We start from the raw sequence: 22678 nt of genomic DNA, 5'->3' as shown, positions 1-22678 counted from the left end.
TTGATGTCCCCTTCTACTTCATCAAAAAATTGTATGTTGAGTTTGTTTTAGGAAAACATGTGAACTACTTTGATATCCAACCTTTCCAGGGTGTGGGTTTAGGTATGCCCCAAAATAGACCTAGGGCAGTCAGAGTAGTCCAGGGCCCATATGTCCCCCCTCCTCCTATTGATTCCCCACCTCCATTGCAGCATCCAGATATTATTTGTGAGGCGGCATCACAGACCATACCGGCTATTCACTCTTTGAGTATCCTTTTGGTTTCCTAGACTGGGGCAGTAGCTCAGCCTACTTTTGATAGTAGTGGTGCATTCGGTGGCCCTGACACGTCCTCCTCAACTCCACACATTTGTGTGCCCCTTAGTTGTGTCATGTGTGGGCACGTATGCTTGGCTCCAGTTGGACAACCTATTGATCCTCCTACACATATTGCAGATTATGAGGTGCATGAGATGCACAATGCACCAGATGTTATGACACACATTGGAGGATACCCTGGAGAGTCCTCACATGCTAGAGGCAAGGAGGAACCTTCATCATACATTGATGATGTAGTGGTAAGAATTGTATTTTCACAGTTCATTCTATATTTTAAATGAATATTTATAATCTAGATAATATTAAGTATTAATTTTTATTTACATGGTCTATTTGACATTTGGTGACAGAGGAGGAGTTGACACAGATCCATGAGGGCACCTTGATGGCCATTTGATTTGGCCTTGATAGCTTTATGGTACATATATTATTGCACCTAGTCATTTGTATTTTATTGTACATACATGCTCCTCATTTATATTGGTATTAATTAGATTATGTAGTAACTTGCATGTATATCTTATTTTACTCTTGTAGGGCACAAGTAGCACAAGTGCGGGGCTATGTGATCCAGGATCTGGTAGTGCAGTTGGAGACAAGGGAAAGGTAATTGAATGCAAATAGGATTGAATGAATATTTTAAAGAACTTATAATTATTATACACGTCTAGATATATTGATAGTTTCATATACTTCTTGTGTATATGTATAGAGAACTATTGGCTTCACATCCTTGTTGACTACACCCACTATACCTGAAGAAGAAGAAGAAGAAGAAGAAGAGATGCCTCAAGTACATGTGTGTTGATTTTATTTTGTGTTTAGTAGATATAATTTGTTATTATCAGTGATAATTATATGCTAACTTGTATCAATGTCATGTTTGTGAACATATGTAGGTTGTGTATGAAAATATTGAAGACATACCTCCTCTACCAAAGACATACATCAAGAGTCCTGCAAAGTTGAAGAGAAAACGTGGAGATGAGGTAAACATGAATAGTTCAATTATAGTTCATTTTTATGTTAACTTTTCGAATGTGGGTTATATAATACAACTAACCTTAATTGTGGTTTGTTTTTTCTTGTGCAGGATCCTTCAGAGCCGAGTAGTGTGGCAAAGAGGATCGATTTTGATGATCCATCAGTAGCTTAAGATGTTATAGATTGTTTTGGGATGCTTACATGTCTAGTTGGCATGTATATTTTGTATATGGACATACATTCACATATATAGACATACATTTTGTTTGAGTTGGCGTTTATGCCATATTTGTGTAAGGACATACACTTGCAATCATTTGATATTTTCATATATACAGAAGTTGATATTTGATCATATAAATCATTGCTCATGTGTGCATAGTGTTATCATGGAAAACTTTTATCTTCAATCCAATAATTAACAATGGTTAATAATGGCTATTTAATGAACAATACAATACAATTAATTTAATGAACAATACAATTCATTTAATGAACAATAAAATTAATTATTACCCTATTCATGCTCCTATTTTTCCACCCCCACTTGGTTGAATGCTTGGGGTCATACCCTATCGGCATCATCCCTTGAGCACCCTAAGTGCTAAAAATAGTCAAACTTTGATGCGCCCTAACTCAAAATATGTGGCACCTGCAAATGATTTGTTTGAACCTATGGGGCCATGAGAGGGGTCCCTAAAAATGTCTATATTGGTTTTCCAAGTTTCCATATGGTTTTATTAGGGCAACATGTTTTCAGTTGGCGAAAAAATCGTCAGTCTCATTCAATCGAATGTTGTCGTGTGGCTAATTTCTTGTTCTGTTCATCGTGATAACAAACCGTCGGTTCCAAAATGTCTAGTTAGGCATTATTACCCTATTCATGCTCCTATTTTTCCACCACCACTCAGTTGAATGCTCAGGTTCATACCCTACCGACGTCGTCCCTTGAGCACCCTATGTGCTAAAAAATTGTCAAACTTTGACCGGCCCTAACTCAGAATCTAAGGCACCTACAAACAATTTGTTTGAACCTATGGGGCCATGAGAGGGGTCCCTACAAAATCCTATCTCATTTTTTCAATTTTCCCTATGGTTTTATTAGGGCAACATTTTTTTAGTTGGCGAAAAAATCGTCAGTCTCATTCAACCGAATGTTGTCGCGTGGCCAATTTCTTGTTCTGCTCTTCGTGATAACGAACTGTTAGTTCTAACATATCCAATTAGGAATTATTACCCTATGCATGCTCCTATTTGATCCCCCTCACTCGGTCGAACGCTCAGGGTCATACCCTACTGGCGTCATCCCTTGAGCACCCTAAGTGCTAAAAGTTGTCAAACTTTGATAGGCCCTAACTTGGAATCCATGGTACCTGTGAATAATTTGTTTGAACCTATGGGTCCATGAGAGGGTTCCCTACAAAATCCTATCTCATTTTTTCAATTTTCCCTATGGTTTTATTATGGCATCATTTTTTCAGTTGGCAAAAAATCGTCAGTCTCATTCAATCGAATGTTGTCGCGTGGCCAATTTCTCATTCTTCTCATCGTGATAATGAATCATTGGTTATGACATGTCTAGTTAGGCATTAGTACCCTATGCATGCTCCTATTCCCCCCCCCCCACTTGGTCAAACACTCAGGGTTATACCCTACCGACGTTGTCCCTTGAGCACCCTAAGTGCTAAAAATTCTCAAACTTTGACGGGCCCTAACTTGGAATCTGTGGCACCTGTAAAGGATCCATTTGAACCTACAAGATGATGAGAGGGGTCCCTACAAAATCCTATCTCAGTTTTTCAAGTTTCCCTATGATTTTATTAGGGCAACATTTTTTGACTTGGCAAAAAAATCGTCACTCATTGAATTGAATGTTGTGACGTGTCCAATTTATTGTTCTCCTCATCATGATAATGAACCATCAGTTCTGACATGTATAGTTAGGCATTATTACCCTATGCATTCTCCTATTTTTCCACCCCCACTCGGTCAAATGCTTGGGGCCATACCCTACCGGTGTCGTCCCTTGAGCACCCTAAGTGCTAAAATTTGTCAAACTTTGACGGGCCCTAACTCAAAATCGATGGCACTTGCAAATGATCCATTTGAACTTACGGGGCCACAAGAGGGATCCCTAAAAAATACAATCTCAATTTTTCAAGTTTCCCTATGGTTTTGTTAGGGCAGCTTTTTTTTAGTTGGCAAAAAAATTGTTAGTCTCATTCAATCGAATGTTCTCACGTGGCCAATTTATCGTTCTACTCATTGTGATAATGAAACATGGGTTCCAACATGTCTAGTTAGGCATTATTACCCTATGCATGCTCCTATTTTACCAATCCCACACATTTGAATGCGTAGGGTCATACCCTACCGGCGTTGTCCCTTGACTTTGAGCACCCTAAGTGCTAAATAATTGTCAAACTTTGACGGGCTCTAACGCGGAATATGTGGCACCTGCAAATGATCCATTTAAACCTATGGGGCCATGAGAGGGGTCCCTACAAAATCCTATATTGGTTTTTCATATTTCCCTATGGTTTTATAATGGCAGCATTTTTTCTGTTGGTGAAAAAATCGTCAGTCTCATTCAATCGAATGTTATCATGTGGCCAATTTCTCATTTTGCTTGTCCTGATAATGAACCATCAGTTTCAACATGTCCAATTAGGCATTATTACCCTATTCATGCTCCTATTTGAGCCCCCCCCACTCGGTCGAACGCTTGGGGTCATACCCTACTGACGTCGTCCCTTGAGCACCCTAAGTGCTAAAAATTGTCAGACTTTGACGGACCCTAACTTAAAATTTGTGGCACCTGTGAATGATTTGATTGAATGTATGGGGCCATGAGAGGGGTCCCTACAAAATCCTATCTCAATTTTTCAATTTTCCCTACTGTTTTATAAGGGCAGTATTTTTTCAGTTGGCGAAAAAATATCAGTCTCATTCAATCGAATGTTGTCGTGTTGCCAATTTCTCATTTTTCTCATCGTGATAACAAACCATCGGTTCCAAAATGTTCAGTTAGGAATTATTACCCTATTCATTCTCCTATTTTTCCACCCCCATGTGGTTGAACGCTCAGGGTCATACCCTACTGGCGTCGTCCCTTGAGCACCCTAATTGCTAAAAACTGTCAAACTTTGACAGGCTCTAACTTAAAATCCATGGCACCTACAAATGATCTATTTGATTCTATGGGGCCATGAGAGGGGTCCCTTCAAAATCCTATCTCATTTTTTCAAGTTTCCGTACGGTTTTATTAGGGCAGCATTTTTTAGGTTGGCAAAAAAATCATCAGTCTCATTCAATCGAATGTTGTCGCATGGCCAATTTCTTGTTCTGCTTGTCATGATAACTAACCTTTGGTTCTAGCATGTCCAGTTAGGCATTATTACCCTATGCATGCTCCTATTTGATCACCCCCACTCGGTTGAACGCTCGGGGTCATATCCTATCGGTGTCATCCCTTGAGCATCATAAGTGCTAAAAATTGTCAAACTTTGATGAGCCCTAACTCAGAATCCGTGACATCTACGAATGGTCCATTTAAACCTATGAGGACACGAGAGGGGTCTCTACAAAAGCCTATCTCGGTTTTTTAATTTTCCCTACAATTTTACTAGGGCAGCATTTTTTCAGTTGGCAAAAAAATCGTTAGTCTCATTCAATCGAATGTTGTTGCATGGCCAATTTCTCGTTCTGCTTGTCGTGATAATAAACTATTGGTTTTGACATGTCTAGTTAGGAATTATTACCCTATGCATGCTCCTATCTCCCCCCCAGCCCCACTTGGTCGAACACTCAGGGTCATAGCCTACTGGCATCGTCCCTTGAACACCTTAAGTGCTAAAAAATTTCAAACTTTTATGGGCCCTAACTCGGAATCCATGGCACCTAAGAACAATTTATTTGAACCTATGGGACCATGAGAGGGGTCACTAAAAAATCCTATCTCGGTTTTTCAATTTTCTCTACGATTTTATTATGGCAGTATTTTTTCAATTGGCGAAAAAATCGTTAGTCTCATTCAATCGAATGTTGTCATGTGGCCAATTTCTCGTTCTTCTCTTTGTTATAATGAACTATCAGTTCTGACATGTTCAGTTAGGAATTATTACCCTATGCATGCTCCTATTTTTCCACCTCCACTTGGTCAAACGCTCGGAGTCATACCCTACTGGCATCGTCCCTTGAGCACACTAAGTGCTAAAGCTTGTCAAACTTTGATGGGCCCTAATTCGTAATTTGTGGCACCTAAAAATGATCCGTTTGAACCTATGAAGCCATGAGAGAGGTCCCTACAAAATCCTATTTTTTTTTTTCATGTTTCCCTACATTTTTATTAGGGCAGCATTTTTTTAGTTGGCAAAAAAATCGTTAGTCTCATTCAATCGAATGTTGTCACATGGCCAATTTCTCGTTCTGCTCATTGTGATAACGAACCATGGGTTCCAACATGTCCAGTTGGGAATTATTACCCTATTCATGCTCCTATTTTTCCACTCCCACTCAGTTAAATGCTCGAGGTCATAGCCTACTAGTGTCGTCCCTTGAGTACCTTAAATGCTTAAAAATTGTCAAACTTTGACGAGCCCTAACACGGAATCCATGGCACCTGTGAATGATCTATTTGATCCTACGGGGCCATGAGAGGGGTCCCTACAAAAGCCTATCTCAGTTTTTCAATTTTCCCTACAGTTTTATTAGGGCAGCATTTTTTTAGTTGGCAAAAAAATCGTCAATCTCATTCAATCGAATGTTGTCACGTGGCTAATTTCTCATTCTTCTCATCGTGACAATGAACCATCAGTTCTGACATGTCTAGTTAGGAATTATTACCCTATGCATGCTCCTATTTCCCCCCCCACTCTGTCGAATGCTCGGGGTCATACCCTACCGGTATCGTCCCTTGAGCACCCTAAGTGCTAAAAATTGTCAAATTTTGACAAGCCCCAACTCAGTATTTGTGGCACCTGCAAATGATCTGTTTGAACCTATGGGGCCATGAGAGGGGTCCCTACAAAAGTCTATCTCAATTTTTCAAGTTTCCCTACGGTTTTATTAAGTCAGAATTTTTTTAGCTGGCAAAAAATCCGTCAGTCTCATTCAATGAAAAAATATAGATAAACAAGAAAATTACACTTTAGACACATAATGATCATCAATATTTCCATGTATTGTATACACAGAATTACCATTACACTTGGATGCGACATCCATGAACGAATATGCAAACATTTTTTTTCATCATTATTAATACAACTACACCATTGTACTCATGTAAAGATGCATTGCATATCATCAATATAAATAAACCAATTTGTTCATGGACATTGTATATCATCATAACAAAGTTACATCAATTCACATCCATATACAAATACAACATCTCACTTAATCTGCATCAGACATCCTCATGTCCTAAGAGAAAAGCTTACGTACAACAATGCCTGCATATAAATGAAGGCCAAAATAAGCAACCTTTTTATGCGGAATGAATGTGCTACAAAAAACAAATTATAGCATACAAATTATATTTTCAAATTATAAATAGATAATTTGAAACATGTTTAAGACGTATAAGATTGTATAATTATGAAACTTACCATTTTCTCTACAAAGTCTACAAGCATAACTTTGAAGAAAGATGCATGTTGATTAAAGCCCTTCTCACTGCATTTCTCTACATGGTTGAAGACGATGGTAGATATTGTCATTTCTAAATGGCAATACATTCACTTGACTTAGTGTTTATGCACAAAATTTAATCTCATTAATTCACAAAGGAATATGTACCATCACCAAGAGTAAACTAGTCAACGACGAATGATCTAGCATGAACCTGTATTTTTAAGAATTGATAGTCTACAAATAAAATGCATGTATGAACATAAAGGCTTTATGATAATCACTTCAACTTAAATGCATGTTAATAAATGAAAATGTGGGATTATATACCATAAAATACGTCCCTTCAAATTATATCAAGAGAACCCACTATGTTGACGCAAAAATCATAATGCTATAGTGTTGTATATAATCAAAAAAGACTTGCATGAGCATAAAGGTTTTGCGATAATTATATCATCAAAAATTGTCAAATAGTGTTGTCTAATAACAAAAATTGTAAATCTCATCAAATGCATGATAATAAGCCATGTTACAAAAATACGTCCCTTCGAATTATATTGACTGCACTCGCTATGTGCATGCAAAAACCGTGTTGCCAAAAAAAACATTCATCAATAGACCTGCATTTTGAACACATCCTTAATATACACCTAACAAACTTGAATATTAAGGTTTAATGATCATTGTTTGAAATGAAATGCATGATAAAAAAAATAAGGCACCATTAAAGACCTACTACTCAAGTATGCCTGAAGGGTCATCTCTTTGCTTAAGAGTATCCAGTATTACTTCATGATTAGTAGTAGTCATTGTCCATAGGTCTTTGGTCTTTGGTTTTGTTTGATGCTTCAATAACTTGACATTTGTAGCTATAATAAGGTGTGAATACATGAGAATGGTTTTGTGTCTCTCATAGTCTTCAAATGCAGGTATGACATTCTTTCTAATCATGTATGTTCACAACCAAGTTCCCACAACAACAACTGAACCTGTAGGATATGTGAACCCATCATCATATGTCATTGGTTGTGTTAGCTTCTATTTTCCCCATACACATCATGCAAAACAATATTTTGATCTCTCTTCATTCCCTTGTGGTGCAACAATTGCAAAAACATGTCCTCGTTGTACAAGATCTGATAGACGGTCATACTCAAGTGAACTTTCCATGTCATCATTTGACATAAAGGAGTTAGATATTGGGGAACCCACATATCAACCCACTCACTTGACTCACACTGATTCCAATCACACCAAACATAACTCTGACAAAAACAAGCCAACGCTCATGTCCAAATGGTCCATGTACTTGCATATGAGCTGAGAAATAAATGCATCTTTAAAGAATCTTTAATTGTTTGACAATCCAATCTGTATCCCATTGTGCCCTCCTCAACCAACCAAAAGAATCTGGTCACTGTTGAATCAAGCGCACCTCCATGTGACAATGTTGTGTTGGAATTTTGGATATTTTAATATGGTTTTGTCATTGATGTCAACACCTGTCATCACTTGTCAACACTCATTAGCACTTGGAGATCTTTGGTTATGTTCACCGGCAAGTCAGAGACTTATGCACACTCACCGGTATTTGGTTCACCGATAGATTATATTGTTCACCAGCACTTGGAATGACTTGCAAACTACTTGGTTATGTCGAATACATTATTTGATCACTTGGTTTTGGCAATTTGATTATTTGTTTATTCGGGTTTTCATATTTTCTATTACTCACAAATAGGTCTGGGATAAGCACTCGCAGACATATTTATTCCAGATCAGCATGACACATTATGGAGATGATTTATTATTATTGTAAATGCATTGAGCCAACATCATGCATTGGATATGGATTTATTTGTAATTGATTTTATTGTAATATCTTTTAGTGAGACGACCTATTCAATTGGTCTTTTTATGGTATAAATGTAAGATCTCATTTGTGAGATTGATATGTGATTGCAAAAAGAATCGTAATAAGGTATGTGCGAAAATAAGTAGAACTATACACACAGACATCATTTGAAGGTTGAAGGAAGGTTTTGTGAAGGAAATCAAAACTAAACTGGTACTGAATCCAACATATGAAGATGCTATTTTATGCAGTACATTATCATTGGATTTAACCATCCAATTGTAGTCAGTGTGACTCTCATTTTGTGATTGAGCAGTGAGCTCTAGGCAGTTGGCCTTTCTACATGTGCAGAATCCATATTGTACACACATACTATCTGCAGTAGTATCATTTGATTGTGGGTAAGGCTTCCCATCATGGTTTTTCCCCTTACAGGGTTTCCACGTACAAATATTTGTGTTATGTGTTGTGGATGTTGTTGTCTTTTTGTTTCATGCATTAATATTTACTGGTACTGCAATTAACTGATAAAATTGTCTACCAGCATAAAGTTTGGTTTACCAGTATTAAGCATTAAGTTTTGTTTTAGTTAATTTTGGTTGAATTTATTGGAAAATTGATTTCCCCCCCCCCTCTCAGTTGTCTCTGGGACCTAACATGTTGAACTACACCAATCAACAATAGAACGTGCATCAAATAAATTTGAACCTGAAATCCTCAATTCCTCCTTAACTAGAGCTCTCTTCAAACATGCACCTGCTCCATCATGCTCCACCTTCCCATGCCCTACCTAAAAAAATCACCAAATGTGAGGTATACGCCTCTCTACATGCATTCTTCTCAACCAATAAAACATACAAGTATTCTTGAATTGACCCATACAGTTATCTGACCATATGATATGTCGATCAATTGCAATATCTTTCTCATGCAAGAACTCAAACAATTTCTCAAAATAATGTTGCACATACTCGGAGGAGTGTGATCTATCATCACTCATATAAAAATGATACTCCCTGATTATCTTCCTATCCTCTTGTGTACTATCAGGAGCACGTCTATATGTAATGTGAATAAAAATAGCAATCTGGATTGAATTGTAGTACTCAGACTGTACCTCATTTTGTGGTTGCAATGTATAGGTGTCTGCAAAATCAACTACTGATACAATAGTGCCAATCGGGAAAGAGTTCTTACACATCCTGAACTGTTGATCCAACCACTAAGACCTATGGGTGTGCCTTGCATACTTGTAGAGAAGATTTTTCTTAAAATCCAAAATAAAATCAGCAACACTCACTTCTCTTGAGACTAATTCGCATCTAGAACCTTCACCTCCACTCTTCAAAGTATATTTCACTATCTCATATCTTTTTTTCTCAATATAATTCTTTCCAAACTTGTGTTCGCTGCCCTCATGAAAACATGAAACAAACTTTGACAACTCACCACATTGTGAGCTCTTCTCAGTCAAACAATCATTTCTATAGAAATAGCAGCCATCATCTCTAGGGCATAAAAATAGATCTTGCAAGTCTCTTGATGATCTCAGAAATGGCATTGCACCACACTCCTGCAACATCTCATTAATATACATCATAGAATGAATATGGCATAAAAGTTCATCATACATTGAAAAATCCACATGGTACTTGCAACAACAAGTATTACAAATCTTAAGAGGTACACAATAAAATGGCTTCAAAGATTCAAAGGTGCTTTGTGATATTTGCAAAGTTAGATGTACTTCACAAACTTTTTTGTACAACATTGTTTGGCTTGATTCCAAGAAGTGTTTCGGATGCGGTGTGCAGTCTCGGTTGTCGATTCTTAATTTCAAAATGTCTTTTACATTGGGTGATACTCTAGAATTAGAGTGCCAAAATTGTTGAATCTCCTCCTTCACATTGCCAGTCAACTTTCTATCAACACGTGGAAGCCTCCCACCAAAAGCCCATGTATCATGTTGAAGTGGATCATCAAGTCTTTGTCTTCATGTAAGTGATCTATCCAAATTTTTATGGTTTATGTTCAAATCAACAAAATTTTGTCTCATTTGACGAGCCTTCCTCAATTGAAGGCTTACTAAGGAGGTTGTAATCACTCTTTGAGTGGCTCTCTTATCTCTTTCCTTGGTATTCTTTCCAATAGAATTGAGAGCATCAAATAGATTTTTGGAAATAATAAAATTTCTCTCCATCTTCTTGTTCATACAAATCTTCAATTTGTTTAGCAATGGTCCCATCTTTATCATCTTTAGAAATTGAACAAAAAGTTGGCATTGCTCGGTCAATGTCTTATTGCTAAAATTTTGGTCGAAACATTGTGTAACCCACAATCAAATGGTTCTTATTGACCTCTTTCCTTCAAGATTCGCAATAATGTTCCCATCAATTTAAAGTAAGCATTTGGGGGTTCTTGAAGGTGTTGGATTTGGAATTTGGCTTTCATCCATGAGAGGGTTGTTCATTTATAAAGTAATTAGGTGTTACATATTGTTCACTTGGTTGAGAAATTCCACCTTCAATGTCAAAGTTTTCCACATTTAAATCTCCACTATCAAAATTTTCCACATGTTCACCTCCTATGTCAAAATTTTCTACATTTTCACCTCCAATATCAAAAAATTTCATAATTACACCAGAATTATGGACACCTTCATTGTCAACTCCCAAATTTGCACTTTCCATTCTCACGTCATGTTGAGCATTTGGATTATCACTTTCAACATTTTCAACATATTCAAAATTTTCACTTTCAAAATCTACATTTTCATTTTCAATAACTTGTTCAACATTTTCAAATTCAATTTCCTAAGTAACATTAGCAATATTTAACATACCTTGTCTTCTCCTCCTATGACCTTCTCTATCTCTTTCTCTATACACTTCAATTTGGTCATTTGAAAGTTTTCTTTTGCAATTAGATTTCCGATGACTACTGCTCCTAAATGATTGACAATGTAAGATTTGACTTTAAGAATCTCTCAAAAGCACAAATTTGTCTCAACATGTCTGAAAACTCATGATTGTCGACAGAAAACAAAATGTGAAGAATGTGGACCATTGGAATCCACAAAATGGCCCAGAAGGCTCTTTTTTATTTACAAAAATTGGATATCCAATAAAATCGGATATCAGATTTTAATGTATAAATTTGTGGTCCCAAAATTTTTTCCCATTGTCACCTTTTTTTTTACTATTGCCATATTAATGGTAGTGGCAGAAATCGGATATCTGATAAAATTTGATATCTGATTTCAATACTCATATTTTAGAGAGAGAGATTATGGGAGAGAGAGGGAGAGAGAGAATAGGGGAGATGGAGAGAGAGATTAGGGGAAGGGGAGAGAGAAAGATTAGGGGAGAGGGTCATATTGTATCCTAAGGGGTCATATGGTGTCTTAAAGGGGTCATATGACATAATATGACCCATCATGACTTAATTTGGTTTCCTAAGGGGTTATATGGTGTCCTAAGGGGTTGTAGGATAAAGTATGACCCCTTAGGACACTATAGGACCCATAATGACCCAATATGGTGTCATAAGGGGTCATATGTTGTCCTTAGGGGTCATATGGTGTCCCGTGACCCCTTAGGAAACCATATGACCCCTAACAACACCATATGGTGTCATAAGGGATCATATGACCCATAACAACACCGTATAGAGTCACAAAGGGTCATATTGTGTCTTAAGGGGTCATATGGTGTCTTCAAGGGGTCATATGACACAATATGACACCTTAGGATACAATCTGACCCATAACGACACAATTTGGTGTCTTAAGGGGTTATATGGTGTCCTAAGGGGTTGTAGGATACAATATGACCCCTTAGGACTGTTGGCATATGGACACTCCAATGAGACATTGTGTGTGATTGAAGGTTTTGTCATTGATGGCAACCTTGCAATCCTATGGCACCGGCAAAGCATTACACAGGCAACCTTGCAATCCTATGGCACCAACAAGACATTATACTGGCAAAGCATTATTCAAACAAGACAGTTCATCGACATCAGCAAGATCAATCTACACCAGCATTGGCATAGAAGATGTACACCGGCATCGGCACAGAAGATGTACACTGGCATAGAAGAGAACATGTATACTAGCACAGAGGCCGATAGGATTTTTGATATGTAATATTTTGTTTATTATTGTAAGCTGACTTGGCAAATTGTAAAATGACTCTTGTATATAAAAGAGATCATTGTAGACATTTGTAGGATATGGATAGGAAGCATAAAGAAAATTATAATGCAGACCTAATGTGTGAATTATAGGTCAAGGGTATATGTAAAGAACAGAGCAAGAACCGGTACTAAATTTGGCATTGAAGATGCTATTGTAAAGTAGTACAGATCATTGGATTTGCATAATCCTCATTGTAAGTCAATGTGACTTCTTATTGAGTAGTGTGCTCTAGGTAGTTGGCCTTCTTGCATGTGCAGGCCCCTATTGTAAGTAATATTCTCTTATTGGCCAGTAAGTGAATATTGTGGGTCACAAATCCCACGAGGTTTTTCCCACACTGGGTTTCCTCGTTAAACATCTTGTGTTATGGTGTTCCTTTCATGTGGATGTTTTTGATTCTGTTATTTACATTAATTCTTGCATACCGATATACTGTTACTTTATGTTCTGCATGTTCTATTTTAAGAAAATCACATTACCGGTCATATACTGATTCACCCCCCCTCTCAGTATCTGTGGGAACCCTAACAATTGGTATCAAAGCCTGGTCCTCTATTTTTAGAAGCTTAACAGCTTGAGGAAGATCTTGACATCGGTAAAGATGGAAAATCTGATGAAGCAACTTGAAGGAGCCTTTACTGACTATGATGTAGAGAAGTTGAAAAAAATCAAATTAGAAGATGATTTAAAAGTAGCTCAGGACATTATTCAGGCACTTCAAGAAAATCTTACTATTACAAGAAATAAGAGAAGAGAACTTTGTGAAAAATTGCAAAATGAGAATGATGAAAAGGAATCACTAAATGATATGATAAGTAAATTGAAACAAGAGATCATGACAACAAAAAATGAAATGCAGGATATGACTATGAGATTTTGCAAAGAGATTGAGGATAGAAAGAAGAATGAAGAAGAATTGACCAGAAGACTAAGTGATGCAGCAAATGAGAACACAAGACTTAGCTATGAAAATGACATGTTGAAGACAGATCTGATGCATACTCAGAATGACTCAAATGAACTAATGAGACAAAAAGAAATCTTGGAAAGAGAATTGGAAACTGCAAATCAACACAAAGAAAAATTCAAGAAAAGCTCATAAGAACTTGGTACCTTATTGAAGAATCAAAAACCCAAAGGTGACACTTCTGGAATTGGATTTGAAGTTGGAGAAAGCTCTGGTACTGCAAATACCCAGGATCACAGCAAACTGGTAAGACCTTCTAATACTTACAAATTCAATGAAAAATGCTTTAACTGCAATAAATATGATCATAGGGCAAATGAATGTAGATCTAGGAATTATCAGAATATCAATCCTCCCACCGGTCAATGCTCCAAATGCAACAAAATTGGTCATAACTCTGAAAATTGCAGAATGAATGTAAGATGTTATGTTTGTGGAAGATTTGGTCATTTATCAAATCAATGCAGGACACAAACTGGCATAGGTTATGGAAAAGCTATTCAAAAAAATAATGTAACTTGTTATGCATGTAACAAGATTGGTCATATTGCTAAATTTTGTAGAAGTAAAGGTACATCGGTAGACAACAAAAGTACTAGTTTGAAAGGTAAAGAAAAGGTTGAAGAGGTTAAGCAAGAATTCTCAAAGCAATGGATTAGAAAAGTGATCTAAATATTGGGCATACTCCTCCACCGGTAGAACCAACAAATGCTCCACTGGTAGGACAATATGATGCTCCACTGGCAGGACAAAGCAATGCTCCACCGACAGAATGTTCTTCATCAAATTGAAGAAAATTATCTTGAGGGTTTGACAATCTAATGACATGTGCTATTATTCCCTCGATTAGAGAAAAGAAGTTGAAAATCATTCATTACTGGCAAATAAAGTTAAGCTAATACATTACCGGCAAGCAATTAATGTGGTAGGTAGCAAAAAAGACTTTATAAAATAAGGTTTTTGGCTCCATTTCATTTCACCATGAATTCAAACTTTCAGAGAGCGCGAAGATTTCCGAGCTAAGGCATTCCAAGCAAAGAGGCAAAGCACTTTAGCAATCAATCCATCCAAAGGTAGAAAAAGGTATTTATCATCATGGCATCCTCCTCTGCACCCGAATTCATAGCAAACCCTACATTAGTCAAAGTTATAAAATGACCTAGGCCCGTGTTTCAGCTAGTTCCCGAGGTAGCTAAGAAAGATGACAACACAGGTGCTTTTTCAAAAATTCCAAAAGGTGTTGTTTATGCAGAAGACCCTAGAATGTATATTCATTGCAACATAGAGGAATTAGGTGATGAAGAAATTAAAAACATGTATAAGACTATTATATGTGACAATTCCGAAAATGTGAAACCTGAACATAAAATTATTGAAACCCTAGGATTCACTGAAATCCTCTGCATTCCTGAAATTCCCAAGGAAGTGGTTAGGATAGTTCTGAGCAGGGTACATGATTCATTCTTTTGGCTTGACTCAATGCATAAAATTACAAAGGAAGCTGTGAAAGCAGTAATAGGGTTACCCTCCACCAGTAGCAGACCTGACAAAACCAAGAAGGTCTCCAATGACTTAGTAACAAACTTAACTGGTGCAACATTCGACAAGAGATCATTGAGGGTTAATGATGTAACTGATACAAATGTGAGATTCATTAGCATGATTTTAGGGTACAAAGCAACTCATGCTAATAGGCTTAACTCAGTTTCCAACTTATGCATAAAGAGTGCTTATGACATGGTTAAAGACAATGTGAAAATTGATGTTTGCGAATGGTTAAAAGGTGAATTGATTGATAACTTAGCCAAAATCAAGAAGGATAAGAAAAGAACCTTTACATTTGTAAATTTACTTGTATGCTTAATGCTACACATAACCAAACAGGCTCCTAGTATAGGCAACAAGGATTTTGGATTTGACATACCGGTAGGAAAACAATTATTTGACTTATTCAACAACATGGGTGAAAACAAAGAAAAGAATATCAATGAGTATTTTCAAGCACTAAAGGTCATAATGAATAAAAGAATCAGACTATCATAGGAAATTGTCAACAAATACAAGGATGATATATGTTTTGTAATAAAAAAGGATGAGATTTGGATGGAAGCAGTCATCCCAAGAACAATTTGGGTAACAGAGATGGGTTATGAGAACGATGATCATATTATTGAGACTTATGCCAAAACACTTCTGGAAGCCCCCAATGAACCAAAGGAAGAAGTATTTGGTAGTGTTGAGACCATAGAAAGTCAAATTCAATCTAAGAAGAGAGTGAAAAAGGTTGAGGCATTTGTGAGAAAAGGATCTAGACAAGCAAAATCCATAAAGGAAGATGTATTACAAAAAACTGGCATAATTGAAGATGAGTTGGCAGCCCAACAACCTAAAACTCATCTATCACCGGTAGGTACTTCCTCAGAAGGAGATATGCCAACAACCTTCAAAAGAGTTGTCAGGAAAAGAGACCCCTCACCGGAAACCACTACTTCACCTAGAAGGACAAGACAGAAGCAACAAGCCGTGAGATCTCTGGTCAAGAAAGTCACACCTAAGAAGAAGTTGACCCCCAAAAAGAAGAAGAAGACAAACACTAACTTGGCCCCTCTTGACATATTACTGAATGAGATCACAGAGGAAGGTAAATTGAAAAACATAGGGAAAATATATGACACTCTATCAGATGATGAGAAAGGACAAGTTGAGGAGAGTGTTATATTACACATGGACATGTATAAAAAGTTTTTGATGCAAGTCCTAAATGAAATTCCTGATGATCTATATAAAAGACTTGAGAGCAGAAGGCAAGGAATAATTGAGTTGGATAAGAAAATTAAAATAGAAAAATTACTTGTAGTATACCCGGTTAACTCACCTAAGGAAATTGATGATCTGATAGCTCAGGCCAACCAGACAGTTTTTTCCACTGCACACCGGCAAATTTCACTAATGGTAGGTAGAGTTATAGAAGTTTCAAAGGAAATAGAAAATGGTTGGGATATATTCTTGGTTGAAAAAGAAAAACAAGAAGAATATAGGAATCCCAAGCCCATTCTGGTATATCAAAAGGACAAAGGGAAAGGTAAAGTTGGTGGACCACCAAGTATCAAGATTAGAGACAACTTACCCCCACCTCCTTTAAATACTCCACCAGTAAAAACAACAACTACAGAAGATCAACCGATAGCTAAGAGTATGGATACAGAGGATAATAATCCTAATCTTGAAGTCCTATATACTGTGAATGTTGATACTCAGAATATCAACATAGTGGTAGATAAGGATACAACAGATAAATCAGATATACCCAAAGAGCCTTCGGTAATAGGAAACACAGAGCAATTGGTAGTAGATACAGAGAAAAAGATGGAATCTGGAACACAAACAGAGAAACCAACAGAGCTAAAGGCTCCAGAACAGATGCCATCAGTAAGAAATGAAGCAGGAAAACCAGTGCTTAAAGAAATGCAGACACAAATAGACCTACCAGAGGTCAATACAAGCTTGGTCACTTCCACCAGCACTCAGTTTGTTGGGTCACCATCACATGTGACTGAGGTATTACTTGAATCTATCAAGAAAATAACTGATTTAAGCTCACAAGCTTAAGAAGCAATAGATGATTCAATTCCATTTTTGAAATCAATAGCTCCTAGCTATAATATAGACAATAAAGATTCTTTAGGCCAGTTGGATACACTTTGTAAATATATTTCTGGAAATTTTGAGCAAACAAAGGTAGAATCTGTAAAGGAAATTGTAGAAAAAGAGAAATACAAATTCTTTGAGGAAGGAATAAAGAAGTGTAACAGGGAATTTGACACACTTCTACCGAAACTGTGTAATTTATTGAAAGAGTACAAAACTCTGTACAAAGACACCTGTAAGATAAAATTTTTGACCATAGATGTAGACAAAAAGATGAGCAAGGTACAGGAAGAGATCAATAAACTTGTAGATAATTTTGTTAACTCATCCGATACATTATCAATTTTTGAGGAAAAGATAACAAATTTTGAGGAAGAATTGCTCAAATTAGAAAGAGAGAAAGAGAAAATAATAAACAAGGAAAAATTCTTGAGATCTAAACTAAGTCCAAGATTGGAATATTTAGCATCTCTATGGAAGGAAATCTCAGAGGCACTAACACAGGGAAGCAAAACACCGACAAAGCACTTGCAGCATCTCACCGGTACAGTATACAAAACTGAGACAGCAATAAAAGACAACAAGAAGTTTATGGATGGTATAAACTTAATTTTGGGAGATATTCTTTAGATAATAACTACCCAACTACAAGGTTGAGGTTATAGATTGGTACAACTACAAAATCTACTAACCTTTGTCATTGATGCCAAAGGGGGAGTAGTAGGATGAGAAAATTCAAAACACAGGGATCACATGCTCAGGGGGAGTTCTCACATTTTTGGTCTACACATTTTTTTTGGATATCTTTTGAAATTTCTCATGAGTGTTGCCATCAATGCCAAAGGGGGAGATTGTTGGCATATGGACACTCCAATGAGACATTGTGTGTGATTGAGGGTTTTGTCATTGATGGCAACCTTGCAATCCTATGGCACTGGCAAAGCATTACACAGGCAACCTTGCAATCCTATGGCACCAGAAAGACATTATACTGGCAAAGCATTATTCAAACAAGACAGTGCATCGGCATCAGCAAGATCAATCTACACTGGCACTGGCACAGAAGATGTACACCAGCACACAAGAGAACATGTATACCGGCACAAAGGCCGACAGGATTTTTGATATGTAATATTTTGTTTATTATTGTAAGCCGACTTGGCAAATTGTAAAATGACTCTTGTATATAAAAGAGATCATTGTAGACATTTGTAGGATATGGATAGGAAGCATAAAGAAAATTATAAGGCAGACCTAATGTGTGAATTATAGGTCAAGGGTATATGTAAAGAAGAGAGCAAGAACCGGTATTGAATCTAGCATTGAAGATGCTATTGTAAAGTAGTACAGATCATTGGATTTACATAATCCTCATTGTAAGCCAGTGTGACTTCTTATTGAGTAGTGTGCTCTAGGCAGTTGGCCTTCCTGCATGTGCAAGCCCCTATTGTAAGTAATATTCTCTTATTGGCCAGTAAGTGAATATTGTGGGTCACAAATCCCACTGAGGTTTTTCCCACACTGGGTTTCCTCGTTAAACATCTTGTGTTATGGTGTTCCTTTCATGTGAATGTTTTTGATTCTGTTATTTACATTAATTCTTGCATACCGATATACTGTTACTTTATGTTCTTCATGTTCTATTTTAAGAAAATCACATTACCGGTCATATACTGATTCACCCCCCCTCTCAGTATCTGTGGGAACCCTAACAAGGACACCATAGGACCCATAACGACTCAATATAGTGTCATAAGGGGTCGTATGTTGTCCTTAGGGGTCATATGGTGTTCCATGACCCCTTAGGACACCAAATGACCCCTAACGATACCATATTGTATCATAAGGAGTCATATGACCCATAACAACACCATATAGAGTCATAAAGGGTCGTATTATGTCCTAAGGGGTCATATGGTGTCTTAAAGGGGTCATATGACACAATATGATCCCTTAGGACACAATATGACCCATAATGGCATAATTTGGTGTCTTAATGGGTTATATGGTGTCCTAAGGGGTTGTAGGACATAATATGACCCCTTAGGATACCATAGGACTCCTAAGGACACCATATGGTGTCATAAGGGGTCATATGACTCATAATGATGCCATATAGAGTCGTAAAGGGTCATATTATGTCCTAAGGGGTAATATGGTGTCTTAAAGGGGTCATATGACACAATATGACCCCTTAGGACACAATATGACCCATAACGACACATTTTGGTGTTGTAAGGGGTCATATGGTGTCCTAAGGGGTTGTAGGACACAATATAACCTTTGAGGACACCATAGGACTCATAATGACCCAATATAGTGTCATAAGGGGTCATATGTTGTCCTTAGGGGTCATATGGTATCCCATGACCCCTTAGGACACCATATAACCTTTAACAACACCATATGATTTCATAAGGGGTCATAGTGTGTCATAATGTGGTAAGATGAACCATTATTACAATGTAAAAAGTAGTGCCAATATTGGTTACAAATATTTGACACCTAAGGGGTCATATGGTGTTCTAATGGGTCATATGACACAATATGACCCTTTCCCCCTCCCTTTCTATCTCTCTCTCTCTCTCTCCCTCCCCCTCCCTCTCTCTCCCCTCCCCCTTCTCCCCTAACCTCTCTCTCTCTCTCTCTCTCTCTCTCTCTCTCCTAAACTCTCTATCTCTCTCTACCTTCCCCCTCCCCATTTCTATCTTCCTTCCCCCTCCCCATCTCTCTCTCTCTCTCTCTCTCTCTCTCTCTCTCTCTCTCTCTCTCTCTCTCTCTTCCCCCTCTCCCTCTTGCTAATATCATATACTAATTTATTTATAAATTAATATATTGTCTATTAATATATTAATAAACAATAGATTAATTATGTGCAGATTTAGTTAGTGAATTTACTTATTAAAATCAGATATCCAATTGTACCGGATATCCAATTTTTGTTGTACAAATTTCAAATTTCAAATTTTGGCTCTCTCCCTCCCCCTCCCTCTCTCTCCCCTCCCCCTTCTCCCCTAACCTCTCTCTCTCTCTCTCTCTCTCTCTCTCTCTCTCTCTCTCCCCCTCTTCCCCCTCTCCATCTCACTAATATCATATACTAATTTATTTATAAATTAATATATTGTCTATTAATATATTAATAAACAATAGATTAATTATGTGCAGATTTAGTTAGTGAATTTACTTATTAAAATCGGACATCCAATTGTACCGGATATCCAATTTTTGTTGTACAAATTTCAAATTTGAAATTTTGGCTCGGGAATGCTTTGGGATTTGGCTTGGAAGTGACAAGCCTGGAAAGTCAACTAAAAAAATGTGTTTTTCAGTATTCCTTGATTTTCCAGACTTTACACTGGTGGCTGATGACTATTTTTATAGCCAAAATTGATAAAACAAAAAAGGGTTTTTTAAGGACGTTCTCAGCTTTCCAACAATATAAGGCTTGTCTTATTTCAAAGTTAATAAATAATCATTATTTATTTTCAAATTGAATTCTTACAAAAGTCCTGATTGATAGGCTGATTAAAAAACACTCATCACTTTCAAACTGTATAACATTTTTTGAATCTGAAACATGCATCACATCCTATGCTTTGTCTACTATAGGGAAAAATTAAAAAAAATTAAAAATTCATAAGGCTTTGACCAAGTTAAGGTGGTCAGACGCAGGAGATTCTGAATTTTTGAAAAGTTGTAGTAAAAAAATCATAAATAATTATTTACTTAATAAAAAAATATGTGTCACATCCGGACATGGGTCTAATAATTATATTATAAATATTATAAAAAAATATTATGATTTGATTGTGATTAGGGTGGTCAGACACCTACTTCTTATCTTTTTCCTGAAATTTTAGTACCACTGCATTGAAATTAAAAAATTTCATCAAATAGGATTTTTTTTTCAAAAAACAACTAAAAACAAAATATTCTATGTCATTTCATATTTTATAAGGCCCTCAACCCTAATATCTAGGGAGTGATTTCCAAGAAAAAATTAAATCTATATTTAATTGACAATATCCTAGATGAATATAAATTACCTATGATATACAACCTAAATATATATACATACGTTTTAATACAATAAATTAAAAAAAAAATTAAATTAAATTTAAAATACAACTATTAAACTAGAAAACTTATGCATTCTCTTTATATATATACAAATAAAACCCTAGAATCTAATTATTGAAATATGCATATAAATACTTTACCCTCACTGTGAATACACTGATAAAGAAAGCAAAACCGAAAAATACAAAGGCTAAAGATAAGATAATATCTATTAACTCGATGAAGTGAATTTCAATTCCTTAAACAAATCAAGAATATAAAAATATGTATATATAAATAGAATAAAAATTTCAAAAGAAACAAGTTATACATCCAAAAAGAAGAGAAATAACACTCTGTAAAAATAATTGCCCCAACCCAACTCATATTAATTTACTATTATAACTACAGAACACGAACACTCTAACCTGCAAATCCAAAAACCAAAATCATAATATCAAGAAATGCATTACTCAAGTCAAGTATTATTGTTTTTGGAATAAAACATAGGAGGAATTTATAGTACAAAACCCTAATTTGAAATACAAATCCAAAACACTATTTTACCAATAAAATAGATTGTACAAGCCATAACTAATAGTATATTTTAGATCATAAATTTATACAATGAGAATCAATAGATGAAAAGAAATATATATATATATATATATATAAGAATTTTAATCACAAACAAATACACAAACATCAAGTTTGCATAATACAGAATATTACATTAACAAAAACAAGGATTGAAAACCAACCTGGAGAAAGAAAACAATTTGCAAAACTCCAATGCCTCTCACAGATCCAACCAAATTCTCCCAATCAAAATAGAGCCAAAATTTTTCCAAAATAAAAAAAACCAGCCCCTTCCATTGCCTTCCGAGAGATAAAAATTGAGAACTCTCGCAACCACCATAACCACTCCCCAATGAAAAAAATAAAAGAAAATCAAACCATAAGATAAAAGAAATTTAATTTTATTAATTTTTTTTAATATTATTAATTAAAG

The sequence above is a fragment of the Cryptomeria japonica genome, chromosome 1 (assembly GCF_030272615.1).
Source record: "Cryptomeria japonica chromosome 1, Sugi_1.0, whole genome shotgun sequence".
Lineage (NCBI taxonomy): Eukaryota > Viridiplantae > Streptophyta > Pinopsida > Cupressales > Cupressaceae > Cryptomeria > Cryptomeria japonica.
Note: the sequence above shows the minus strand (reverse complement) of the source record.